The sequence below is a fragment of the Canis aureus genome, chromosome 13 (assembly GCF_053574225.1).
Source record: "Canis aureus isolate CA01 chromosome 13, VMU_Caureus_v.1.0, whole genome shotgun sequence".
NCBI classification, from domain to species: Eukaryota; Metazoa; Chordata; class Mammalia; order Carnivora; family Canidae; genus Canis; species Canis aureus.
The window spans coordinates 36,717,063-36,729,717 of record NC_135623.1 but is presented as its reverse complement, the minus strand read 5'-3'; the positions used below and the strand labels follow the sequence as shown (position 1 = coordinate 36,729,717).

Sequence of the window (12,655 nt, the reverse complement as noted above, 5' to 3'; positions counted from 1 at the left end):
CTGCTGGCCTGTCCTGCTGGGCATCCGTTTGCATACATTTGCCCAGCGGCAAGAGTAGGGGGGACTAAAAGGCAAACAGTAAATGATTTCTTCTTGCTCTTTAGCTGAACACAGCATACCCCAGGAAGCCAGTGAATTATTCATTAAGCCTAATGGGGTAGTCACAAGGGAGCATTGCTGAGATGCAATTAAGTGGTGCTTTAATTTTAGAAATATTTATTGGGGTGTAGTGTAAAATATTCATTCATATCTTTGTGAAAAACAATTTAATGGTAAATAAGGAAAAGACAAACAAGAGCTGTTTGTAGACGAGAAGCCAATTCCATGATTGGCTTTCTTCAGCCACTGGGGCTGCTGGTCCTTGTCTAACATCCTGATGTGTGGGATCTATTGTGAGCAGAGCAACAATAAGGAGCGTTTGTCAAGGATTTGTTCAGGCCCAGAACTGCATTAAGCACCTTTTGCATGTTATATCATCAAATACTCACCCTGATGTCACAATGCAATCGGAATCGCTTCCACAGGGCCTCATTAGAGTGATGAGATTTTGCTGATGGCACCTAGTGAGGAGAAACAGCAACTCTTTCAGCCACCTGGTAAAGACATTTGCCGGCTAGGAGGTAGGAAGTAAATCCCAGAGAATTTACTCCCCAACTCTGAAACTTCTAGGAGTGCAATGGTCTGAGACACATCAAGTTGCCCCTTCTAGGGTTAAGTTCTCCATTCATTGTGATAAGTCACAAAAAAGTGACTTAATGGCAACAATAGAGACCTCATTTGAGTGTGGTCTATCACCTGAGAAGCTGCTAGTTTTCAGTGGGTCCAGATTAAGACAGGATTCTGCAACAGGCCTGGACCCCGCACAGGATGCCCTGCACTGTCTCCCTGGCTAGACCATGAGTTCCATGTTGTCTCCTATCATGGGGAGAGATTCTGTTTTCCTTGTCCACCACTCTATTCTCGGGGCCTCAGATATCACCTAGCACAAAGTAAGCACTCAAAATGTATGTGTTGAGTGAATGAACATCCTTTGAGGTAAATACTTTTAATTTTATTAATTTATTTTTAAAGATTTTATTTATTTATTTGAAACAGAGAGAGTGCATGAGCAGAGGGGAGGAGCAGAGGGAGCAAAAGAAGCAGACCCCCCCATTGAGTTGGGCTTGGTCCCAGGACCCTGAGAGCGAAGGCCAACCCTGAACCAACAGAGATCAGGACTCTGAGAGCGAAGGCTGACCCTGAACCAACAGAATCCAGCAAATACTTTTATTAGCTCCATTTTAGTAATGGGAAGATGGGGATTTTGAGAGGCGAGGTTGCTCAAGATGGCAGAGTGAATGACAGAACCAGGAACCAAACCCGGTTCTGTTGGGTTCAATAAGACTTTCATCTTCAGCCAGAGGGTAAAGAGAAGCCCACACACCTTCCTTGAGATTGTGCATATACTCAGCTCAGGTTCAGAGTTCATCTTGGTTTTTCTAGATAAAAGGCATAAATTGAGCAAAATCTGGGATTTCTCCATAACTCATAAAGTTTTTCATGTTAGAAATGCAGTTTCCTTTTTTTTTTTTTTAAGATTTTATTTATTTATTCATGAGAGAGACAGAGAGAGGCAGAGACACAGGCAGAGGGAGAAGCAGGCTCCATGCAGGGAGCCCGATGTGGGGCTCGATCCTGGGTCTCCAGGATCAGGCCCTGGGCTGAAGGCAGCGTTAAACCACTGAGCCACCAAGGCTGCCCAGATCTGGTAACTCTTATTGAGTATTTTTCATGTGCTTGTTACAGTACCAGAGGTTTTCCATATATTTCCTTATTTAATTCAAGAGAGTCCAAATAGGCCAAATAATATTTCCAAACCATGGTGCAACGAACAGTATTAAACCAGGGAGGGCTTTGTTGTGTTTGAAGAAACGAGGATATTGAGGTAACTTGTAAATATTCATCCATCTGACACAGACCCAGTTCTTATCCAGATGAATATTGAAGAACATGGTGGTTACTTGGCCAAGAAAGACAGTCTCAGCTCTTCTTGCTCTCTGATCTGTATTATTTTAATTTATTTTAGAATACAGATTTGGGGCACATGTCACAGTGTGATCATCTAGACTCGTTAGAGGATTTGATTTCCTAATCACTTTCCCTGCCGGTTACTACAATGACTGAAAAATTTCCAGTGTGTGAATCAACAAGTTGACTTTTATTTTTTTATATGAGAACAGTTCAAAACTCACTTTTCTCTTAAGAGCTTTTCGTATTTCTCAACAACAACCTCTTACTGGCATCCCCTTAATACTGACATGTTTAACAACCAACAACAACAGTAATAATAAAGCAAGTCATTACATAGTGCTAGATATCGTTTTACCATAACATTACATATACTGACTCATTTAATACATCTGGCACCTTTGTGATTGTAGTTTCCATTATTATCATGCTATAAAAGAGAAAACTGACTCATGGAGAGGTTAAGTTAGCAAACTGGGCATCATCTAGGAACTGATGGGAAATGTAAATTCTTCATCCTTGCCCTCGATCTACTGAATTAGCAAGTCTGGAGGGGAGGCTTAGCTGTCTATGTCTTAAGGAGCCCTCCAAGGGATTTGAAATTAGACTAAACATGTGAGGGCAGCCCTGGTGGCCCAGCGGTTTAATGCCGCCTTCTGCTTGGGGTGTGATCCTGGGGTCCTGGGATCAAGTCCCACGTCGGGCTCCCTGCATGGAGACTGCTTCTCCCTCTGCCTGTCTCTGCCTCTCTTCCTCTCTGTGTCTGTCATGAATAAATACATAAAATCTTTAAAAAAAAAAAAACAAAACATGTGGAATCATTGGCCCACATTATTTGCTACCAGGCCACTCATTTGACGCTTGGTCAGTTTCCTAGGGCTGCTATAACACAGCACGCAAACCAGATGCCTCAAACAATAGAAATGTATTGTCTCATGGTTTTGGAGGCTAAAAGTTCTAGATCAAGGTGTGACAAGGTGGGTTCCTTCTGAAGGCTGTGAGAGAGAGTCTGTTCTATACCTCTCTCCTAGCTCCTAGAGGCTTTTGGGCAATCTTTGGCACTCTTTGGCTTGTAGCAGCTTCACCCAAATCTCTGCCTTCATCTTTATATACTGTTCTCCTCACGTGTCTGTGTCTAAACTTCCCCTTTTTATGAACTCTAGTATGACTCATCTTAATGTAACCAATTACATTTGCAGTGATCCTATATACAAATAAGGTCACTTTCTGGGGTACTAGTGTTGAGACATCAACATCTGAATATTGAGGGGGGCACAGTCAACCCATTGACCCATAACAGGCAGTGTTACCAATAACTGACTCATCTGGTGGACATAGAAGATTGGCGCAGGCTGGCTATTCTTCTATGTCTTTTAACTCAGGCATTCAGACATCTTACCTGATGTCCTACAGCCTATGTCTGAACTCATTTTGCCTTACAGATTCTCAGTTTTTACCAGAAACACATTTCATCCTTTTAAACTAGATAATAGTCAGATAATAAAATGGTTTATAAGCAAATATACTGTCATACATTGCTGATTGTCCCGTTTAGAATCTAGATGACAATGACAATAGTAATAAGCTAACATTATTGTGAGTTTACTATGTTCTAAGAAGTGTATTAAGTACTTTATGTGCCATCTTTTCCTTACAACAATTTCATGAAGCTATTATATCAATTTACAGAAGAGGACATCGAGGCTTAAAATGCTTAAATATCATGCACAAATCATACAGCGATTAAACGGTATTCCTCAGATTCAAACTATGTTGATCTATCAACTGCTCATCCATTAGCTGTGCAACACAGCCACTGTGAATAAAATAAGGACATAAAAATGGTTCCTTACTGCAATGTTTTGTGGCTTTAATAATTCTGTGTGAGTGCGTGATGACCAGCATTTGAAGTAAGTTGACCCTGTAGTGTTAATTGGAATGTCAAGTGAACATGTTGTGTCTGGCTGCTTAAAAATACTTCCCCCCGGGGGCCAACATAACATCTCAGGGATGCAGAATTAAATTTTTAAAAAAGCACCCTACTCTCTGATTCTAGGAGTTTGACTTTTTAAGTTTCCACATATAAGGGAGATCATCCAGTGTCTGTCTTTCTGTGTTGGGCTTATATCTCTTAGCATAATGTCCTCAATAAGGATATAAGAAAAAAGAAAAGAAAAAGAAAAAGGCGCTCTAACTGGTGGAGAGAGGATAAAACATGTGAGGACCTACATCAATGGTGAAAGAAAAGTCACAGCTGTTTTGCGACAGTATGAAAAAAGTCACAATTTTCTCATTACAATAAGTGAATGCAAACAAAAAGCAATGAGGGAGAGACTTATGTTATATGTTGAATTATGCAAGCATCTCTTTTTACCCTCAATTCTCACCACCTACATACACCTCTCTGCCTTGGCTCTGGTTGGCTATCAAGTTAACATAATCCTCTTCTCCCTTCCCCTGCAATCAGAAAGACCATTATGTTCTCCTGTGGGACAGTGACACTACTTAAAATTCCTAAGACACAGGAAGGAGACTTAGTTGAGAAGGTCTTCACTTTGCCAAGGATGTTTTGGTGAATTTTCTAAGAAGTGAATGAACTTGATGTTTGCATGCTAGGTTTATCTAGTTTAGGCACTAAGGAGGTCAAAGGCTTCGGTCTATTATTTGGACTGAATAGACATGATTTAAGAAGGTTCAAAATAATACCTTAGAGTGGAGCTTCTCAAACCTAATATGTGCTCCCATCATCCCCTGTTATTGCTCAAATGCAGAATCTCAGGTTTCACCCCAACATTGAGATTCTGCATGTCTAACAAACCCCGAGGGGATGCAGCTGCTGGTTCATGGTCCATACATTGAGTAGCAAGGATTTAGAACAGTGGTTTTCAAACCTGTCTACACATCGAAATCACCTGGGCAACAATTTTTGTAGCATAACACCTTTACTGAGATATAATTAATCTGCATACACTTCATTCATTTAAACTGTACACAATTCGGTGGCTTTAGTACATTCACAGGGTGGTGCAACCATCACCACAAGCCATTGGAGAATATTTTAATTACCCTCCCCAAAATCTTTATATCCATCAGAAGGGCATTCCCACCCTCACATCCCCAGATTTTAGGCAACCATCAATCTACTTTCTGCCTCTACAGATTTGCCTTTTCTGGCCGCTTCATATAAATGGGATTAGGCAAAATCGGTGGTCTTTTGTGAATGGCTTCATGTACTTGGCACAAGATTCATGCATGTTGTCAGTACTTTCTTACTTTTTATCGACAAATGCTATCCCATTGTATAAATAGACCACATTTTAGTAATCATTTCATTGTTTGATGGACATTTGTGTTGTTGCCACTTTCTGGCTGTTATGAATAATGCTGCTATGAATATTCATAAACAAGTTTTTATCTGGGCATATGTTTTCAATTTTCTTGTGTGTGTACCTAGGAGCAGAATTACTGGGTCATATGGTAACTCTATGTTTAAATTTCTGAGGAAATGTCAGACTGTTTTCTAAAGCTGCTATGCAATTTGACATTCCCACCAGCAGCATATGAGGATTTCAGTTTCTCTATATCCTCACCAACACTTGTCTTTTTGATTATAGCTATCCTAATGGTTGTGATGTGGTATCTCATTGCAACTTCGATTTGCATTTCTCTGGTAACCAATAATTAGATTTTAAAAAACATTTATTCTTCGACTCCACCCTAGGTACACTAGATCAGAATCTCTGAGAATTTGGATTTGGAGAAATCTGTAATTTTTATTAAATTCTTCAGGTGATTTTGATAATTAGCCAGCTTCAGAACCAGTTCCCATTTTAGCAATTACCTCAAGGGAATTGTTTCAGACTTAAAAGAAAGTGATCTCTGTGTGTCACAAATTTCAGAATTCTCTGCATCACGTGACTTGATAAAACAAATTAGAAAATGTATTTCTTCTAGGACACGTATTTAACAGATTGTAGATCTTCCAAGTGAAAATACCTTGATAATTTTCTGGCTAGCATAGATTTTTCTACCTATGCTTGGTAGAAATTTGATGTAGAAGGCTTCCTCAAGCATGATTACACGACTTTATGGTTTATTCACTAGAATGGCTAGTCTGAAGCAGCAGTTATCCAGAAGCAATTAATTGGGTAGTAGTGTAAAAAATAGATGATATCCGGGCAGCCTGGGTGGCTCAGCAATTTAGCGCCGCCTTCAGCCAAGGGCGTGATCCTGGGGATCCAGGATTGAATCCCATGTCGGGCTCCCTGCCTGGAGCCTGCTTCTCCCTTGCTTGTGTCTCTGCCTCTCTCTCACTCTCTCTCTCTCTCTCTGTCTCTCATGAATAAATAAATGAATAAATCTATAAAAAAATAAATGATATCCAAGACACTGGGTGATTTGATGGATATATTCAGGAATTGAGAAATGAGAATTCTTATTCTAGCTCTAATTTATCCTATTAGGCAAGTCACTTTGTCTTTTGTCAGATTTGCCTCATCTAGTGAGATAGAAATAAATCACAGAGAATAAAATACTGACTTGCATAATTGTCCTGTTTGTGTCTACTTTGGGAATCTACCACTAAAATAAATACCATTTACTTATTGAGAGTTTGCTATTTGCTGGATATTCTGTTAAATGCTCCCTACATTTTTCATTTGATCCTTATACTACTCCAAGGTAAATAGAACTACCCCTACGGTGTAGTCAAGAAAATTAACATTCTTAGCAGCTAAGAACTTTGTGGGAAGATGTATAACTATTAAGATGTAGTGCTGGAATTTGAATCTGCTTGTCTTCAGATCTGGCTTTAGATTCCTCAACTTTCCTCACAGAAAACTAAAACAAAAACAACAAACAAAACCAATAACCAACAAAACAAAAAATACTTCTGAGGAATATGTACAGAAAAATAAAATTCTTATGTAATCTCACTATCCAGAGAGAAATGAAGTTCACTTCTACTGTCTTTCTGTCTGGGCTCCTTTCTACGCTAATGCACGTCTAGCACTCAGTGGAAAAGTAAAGGGAGTTGCAATTGAATGGAACCAGTATAGATTTTTGAAGTCACATCAGGCATTGTTTGAAACCTGACTCCACTGTGTGACTTTGGGCAAATTAACCTCTTCAGGCTCACTTTCCTTATCTGCTACATGCTGGTAACAGTGCCTACCTCACAAGTTTACACAGCACTTATAAATAGTGGCTAAAACATATAAAAAACATTGAATAATAAGTACTAAATGGTAGATAATAATGTTTATTGACTGAGAAATAAAAACATTAGTCCATCAGGGTCATGTGACATCCAACTGCTTAGACCACAAATCTAGTGATGATTATTTTTTTCCTAGCAACTGTTTTTCATTGCTCTCTTCCCCTCATAACTTGTACTTGATCCATTACCAAATCTTGCCAGCTCTATCCTCAGAATATGTCCCCAAGTTGGACCACTTCTCATCTTCATGGCTACCACCCTAGGGCAAGCCTCACTTTTCCCCTGGAATCCCAACTAGTCAGCTTCTAGTCTCCGATATGCTCACCACACTGCAAACTGAGAGATCTGTTAAAAACATAAACCAGCTTAAGTTCCTTCCTTTATTCAAGTCCTCTAGGGGTTTTCTGTTGCTGTTAGCATGAAACCCAAACTCCTTATCCAGCCAACATGACCCCACCAATCTCCTGCCGCCTTCTTTTCTGCTCTCATCATTACCACTTTCTCCATCACACACCAGCCTTCTTGTTGTTCCTCCCAGAATCACTGCGAGTGTCCTCTTAGGCCTTTTTGACTAAAATTTCACTCCCACCCTGGTCTCCCTCTTAGCCATTAGCGTGTCTTATTTGTTTAGACCACATACAATATTTTTTGTTCATCCACATATTTGTTTACATATATTTGAGAAAACAATTGCTTGCATGGTGCTGATAACTGGGAAACAGGATAGTTTGATGGGTCAGTTAATTATATGCAAGAGAGACTAGAACAGTTGGAGAAGGGGAAAATCCATGCGTCTGAGGTCTCACATTCACATGGAGCCAGGTTCTTTAGGCTACTTAGGATTGCAACGGTGAGGGTAGGGAGGCAGGTCAGGAAGAGCTAGGGAGGCAGTAAACTCGTGGTTAATAAGAGTTAAGAAGAAGCTTAATATGATGGGAGAGCACAACCTGATTTGAAGAACTGAGTGTAACACCTACACAGGGAGCTGGAGACAGGTCCTTGGGAGCCTCAAATGCTGACAGAGGCAGTTCTCAGCTTCCTCATGGCAAAGGGCCTCTCCGTTCTCTGTTTCAGCTGGCTTCAGGGATGTCACATTGAGCTTCCAACATGCGATCCCGTGGGACAAGCCTTCCATTTAGAATTGCTCCAATACTCACAGTTTGCATTGGTGGTTTTTACCTTTAGTTAAATCTGCATTCTAACAGTAGGAGAGCAGTCCAGCCAGTAGAGACAGCAGCCAGGTTGAGCTCCTCTGAGACAGAAAATCACAAAAACAGCTGGGAGAGGAACCACAGTGTGCTTGTCATGTTTGCTTTGGGCCAGGCGACGCCGTTCTGCGGTTTAAACAAGGATCCTAGTCTAAGGAGACTTTTGCTTCACAAACACACTCCCATTAGTGGTGTCATGAAGGAAGCAGAGTTTTCTCTGTGCAGCCTTGGGCCTGCAGTACAGACCACTCTGACCATTGCGGGATTGTTTGTGGTGACAGGAAAGCGCATCTCTAATTCCTTCCTCTGCTCCCCCTCTTCCCTCAAGGAGGCAAGTTGATCCTTGCCACATCTCTTAATGTCCCGAAGAATCACAGTGTATGAAAATCAATGGGCCATGGATGAAGTTTTCCAAACTTCAAAGGCCAGGTGTCCTGCTGCACAGAAGGAAATGCCTGCCACCCAAGTGGTCCCCAGCTTGTCCCCTCTCCCCTCCCCGCCAACCTCCGTCCTCCTCCCAGCCGGCAGGTCCTAGGCTGTTCCGGGTGTTTGGAGGGCATTTGGGAGCTAAAACAGATGTCTTGCCAGAAGTGTTTCTTCCTATTTGGAGGAAGAACGAGGGAACAGCGTGGGTTGTTGAACTTGTATGTTTGGAGATGGAAGGATGTTGGAGGAGGCTGCCAAGTCATCTCTTTCCTCAGGCACCCGTCTCCCGTGGGCCGGATCAGCTCTTCGGCCTGGCCTTGCAAATCAAGTTTCGACAACTCCTGCTTAGAAACCTGCTCTGTGTGTGTGTTTTAAAGATTTTATGTATTGATTCATGAGAGACACAGAGAAAGAGGCAGAGCCACAGAGGGAGAGAGAAGCAGGCACCCTGTGGGGGGCCTGGCGTGGGACTCCATCTCAGGCTCCCAGCAGACGCTCAACTACTGAGCCACCCAGGCGCCCTGCTCTGTGTTTTTAATTCTAATTCTCTTGGGTCTTTTGGTTATGCTCTGAGACACCGAAATCAGAGCCAATATGTGTTGGGTACAAAGAAGGGCACTATTTTATATGCATATATGTGTGTATATACCTGCATTTTTATATGCGTGTGCCTATGGACAAACTCTAGATCATGTGTAAAGTGCATGCACCTTCGTACACACACATACGTGAGCGCACGCACACACATGTAGGATATGTTGTAGCTACGTATTAGGTACATAGCTCTGTCACAGGTCTATACGAATTATGTATTATGTATACATGCATTTAAATGCTTCTCCATACCCTTTGGACTGTCCTGCAGTTTTCCTCTCTCTCCTCTGTTTTTCCATCAGCTCACTGAGGTCATCTGGATGGGGCTTCTCTGACTGTGGCCCTGGACAGGATGAGGGGCACAGATCCTGAGTTCGGGCTGTTCCCCCAGCCTCCAGGCAGGAGACCCCTGGACCTGCAGGAAGCTTCCAGGCCCAGGAGCCCAGCGCGGGCCTGTCTGCGGCGCTTCCCAGGGGGCGGCTGGCTGCCCACCAGGCAGGCCCTGCGGCGTGGGCCTAGCCTGAGTTAACGGCCCTATTGCCCTGCTTACCTGGGGAAGCTCCGCCTCCCGTTCACTCTAGCAAATGAGTTACACACTCATGAGGCGTTGAAGATGAGGGTGCTACATTTTGCACCCAGTTCATGGGGCAGGAGGGGTTCCTTCTACTTCTTACAATACCGTGGACATGGTAAGACCCTGTGACTGCGCCTCTCCAGAGTTTTTCTCTCAGAGTTGACCACACTGAGCCTCCTGCAATTTGTCAAAAGCAGGTTTTCCTGGCCCAGCACGGTTTCCCGAGGTGGTTTCTGTTCAAGATCCTCTCTGCTGTAAGCTGGAAGCGCCCCCCGCCCCCCAGCCCCCTGTGCATCTCTCCCCTTCCGAGGCCGGTGGTCTGCCCTATGTTCTCTACTCTGTTTCAGGCGCAAGATGAGATTTTACAGCCTGTTTAGCTTTTTACTTGTGGGGGCAAAACGGTGACTTGCAGGCTCCTTGCGTGGTGACCCAGAAGCCAGGAGTCTCCCCGCTACACACCTGAACGGTGACTATTTCAGTCCAGGTAGCCGGCTGAAGGAGGACAAGGTTAAACTTAAACTAGGCTTTTTCCTCTAAGTTAAAGGTGGTGGGAAGGTTATTTATGGGTGAGGAGGAGGGAACAGAGGAAATTGTTGGCTAAGTGAAGCATTTGGATTATAGGTGGATTGTAAATTGTGAAATACACAGATAGTTGAGAGTTCAAATGTGACTTCAAGCCCGTGGATTTGCTTCTCACAGGTGACTGAACTAGGCAGTGACAATGACCCATGAAAGAACTAAGGGAAGTCAACTTTTAATATTTCCATTGTCGATATTTTTTTTTTTCCCTCCATAGCAGAGTCCTTAGGATTTGGGCAATTCTCCTTGATATAAATGTTTTCCCTACAGCTGGTCACATCCTTACAGCATGTGTTGGCTGGTGCTCTTTGGTGGGGTAAGAATCAGGGAAAGGCCATTAGGTTTGTAAGTTGAAGACCACAGATGTCCCCTGCTGTCCTGGTTGACTTTTCATATGTGACTTTCAGTGTTTCAGGAGGCTTGGTAGGAAGTTCCGGGAAATAATTCTGGAATAAAGTTAAGTTTTAAACAATGCTCATTGCAAACTGGAGGACACTGTAAATAAACCAAGTCTCCCGTTTGCTTCCTCTTCAGCCAAAAATAGAACTTTTCTTCTTCTGGATCTTACTGGTTCCCTCTTCTAGGACTTGTAGCCTGTAGCAACCTTGGCAGACTTGGTTTATTTCTGTTCTTCATCTAGTCTTTCTTCAGTCATCTGGCTTTCCTTTCACTGTCTTAGGATATGTATATATCTTCCTGCAATTGCATGAGGAATAGACATAAGGTGTTCCTTAACCACTTTGGGGGCAGGAATGGACAAATCACAAAGTAATCCACTGGGACAATGGTTCTCAAAGTCAGGGGTGGGTTCTTAATTCTTCTATGGTTCATGAGGATCTTTCAGGTGACACCCAGGTATGCCTTTTTCTAATTGCATGTGATATATCATACCTCACAGAAGCCATTGGAGAGGAACCTCCAAGCTCCTACCAAACATACCAATCTACCTGCATCTATGCCTATTTTTCCCAGTTGTTAAAGCAAAGCAGTATTCCTTGCAGTTGTGTCCCTGGATCACTTGCCTTGGAATCATTTGGACTGAGTGCTGAAAAAAGCCGAACTTACTAGTTCAGAAACCCAGTGGGTAGATGGGAATCTGAATTTCAATGAGCAGACACCTGTTGATTCTCATGTACATTCTCCTGATATTTAAGACCTACGATCTTAACCTATTGATTATATTTTCTCTAATATATTCATCTCCTTCTCTATGAATTTTCATTCACAAGCTCCTCAGGAGCCTCCCGAAACTGATTCTGAGTAATCTGAAACAGGCCCAACAGAGGGCAGAGAGACACTGAAGAGAGAGACAGGCCAGTCCAGATCGGCAAGGAGCAGGTTTACTACACAAGGGAACTTACTTACAAGACTGGTGTTGGGAGGCCACAAAATGAGCAGATTCCTGCACCCATCTGCCAGTCTTAAAAGTTTATACAGAAGCCTTAACTGGGTTCATCCAGATGGTCTCAACACCACATCATTATCTCAAGGCTACATCTTTGGGGCAGCTGTGGGAGCAGGGAAGGCAAGGAGAGCACACATTCCAAGGGCAGGGGAGGGACGGAGTGGCCTCCAATTGCCAGGGTCCAGTTTACCAGTCAGTGGCAGTTATGTCCTCTTGATAACCTCTCCCAACAAAAAGATAGAAGTAGGATTCCATGTTGGTCAAGATCAAGGACTCTGGCATTTACTAGCTGGTCACTACTTAAACTTTGTGCTTCCATAGGCTTACCTGTAAAATGAGAATAATAAAAATGGCTCATCTTCAGAGCCTTGTAAGAAAGATTAAATCGGTAAATCTATGTAAAGCATTTAGAACATTGTCTTGCACATGACCAACAGGATATGTGTGACTGTTATTATTACTGAATTCTTCCTATCAACCTTGAAACACAAGCAAGACTCCTACTTAAAAAAATACCCTTTTATCTCTCTCTTTTTGGAGCCACAACAATATCCTCTTCCTTTTTTTTATTATTTTCTCCAACAAGTCCAGTTCCCTTTCCCCTCCCTGGCTTTAGTACAAGATGAAATGCTTTTCTTAACGCC

General features: G+C 42.5%; 1 long non-coding RNA gene across 1 annotated transcript in view; it reads left to right on the top strand.

Moving 5' to 3' along the window:
* The first annotated feature begins 356 nt into the window (after positions 1-356).
* The window catches only part of LOC144282281 (uncharacterized), a 63,902-nt gene continuing 51,603 nt past the window's right edge, over positions 357-12,655 (top strand). The window contains exon 1 of the long non-coding RNA XR_013350671.1: positions 357-620. This is a non-coding gene — a long non-coding RNA (uncharacterized LOC144282281). The remainder of the gene's footprint in view (positions 621-12,655) is intronic.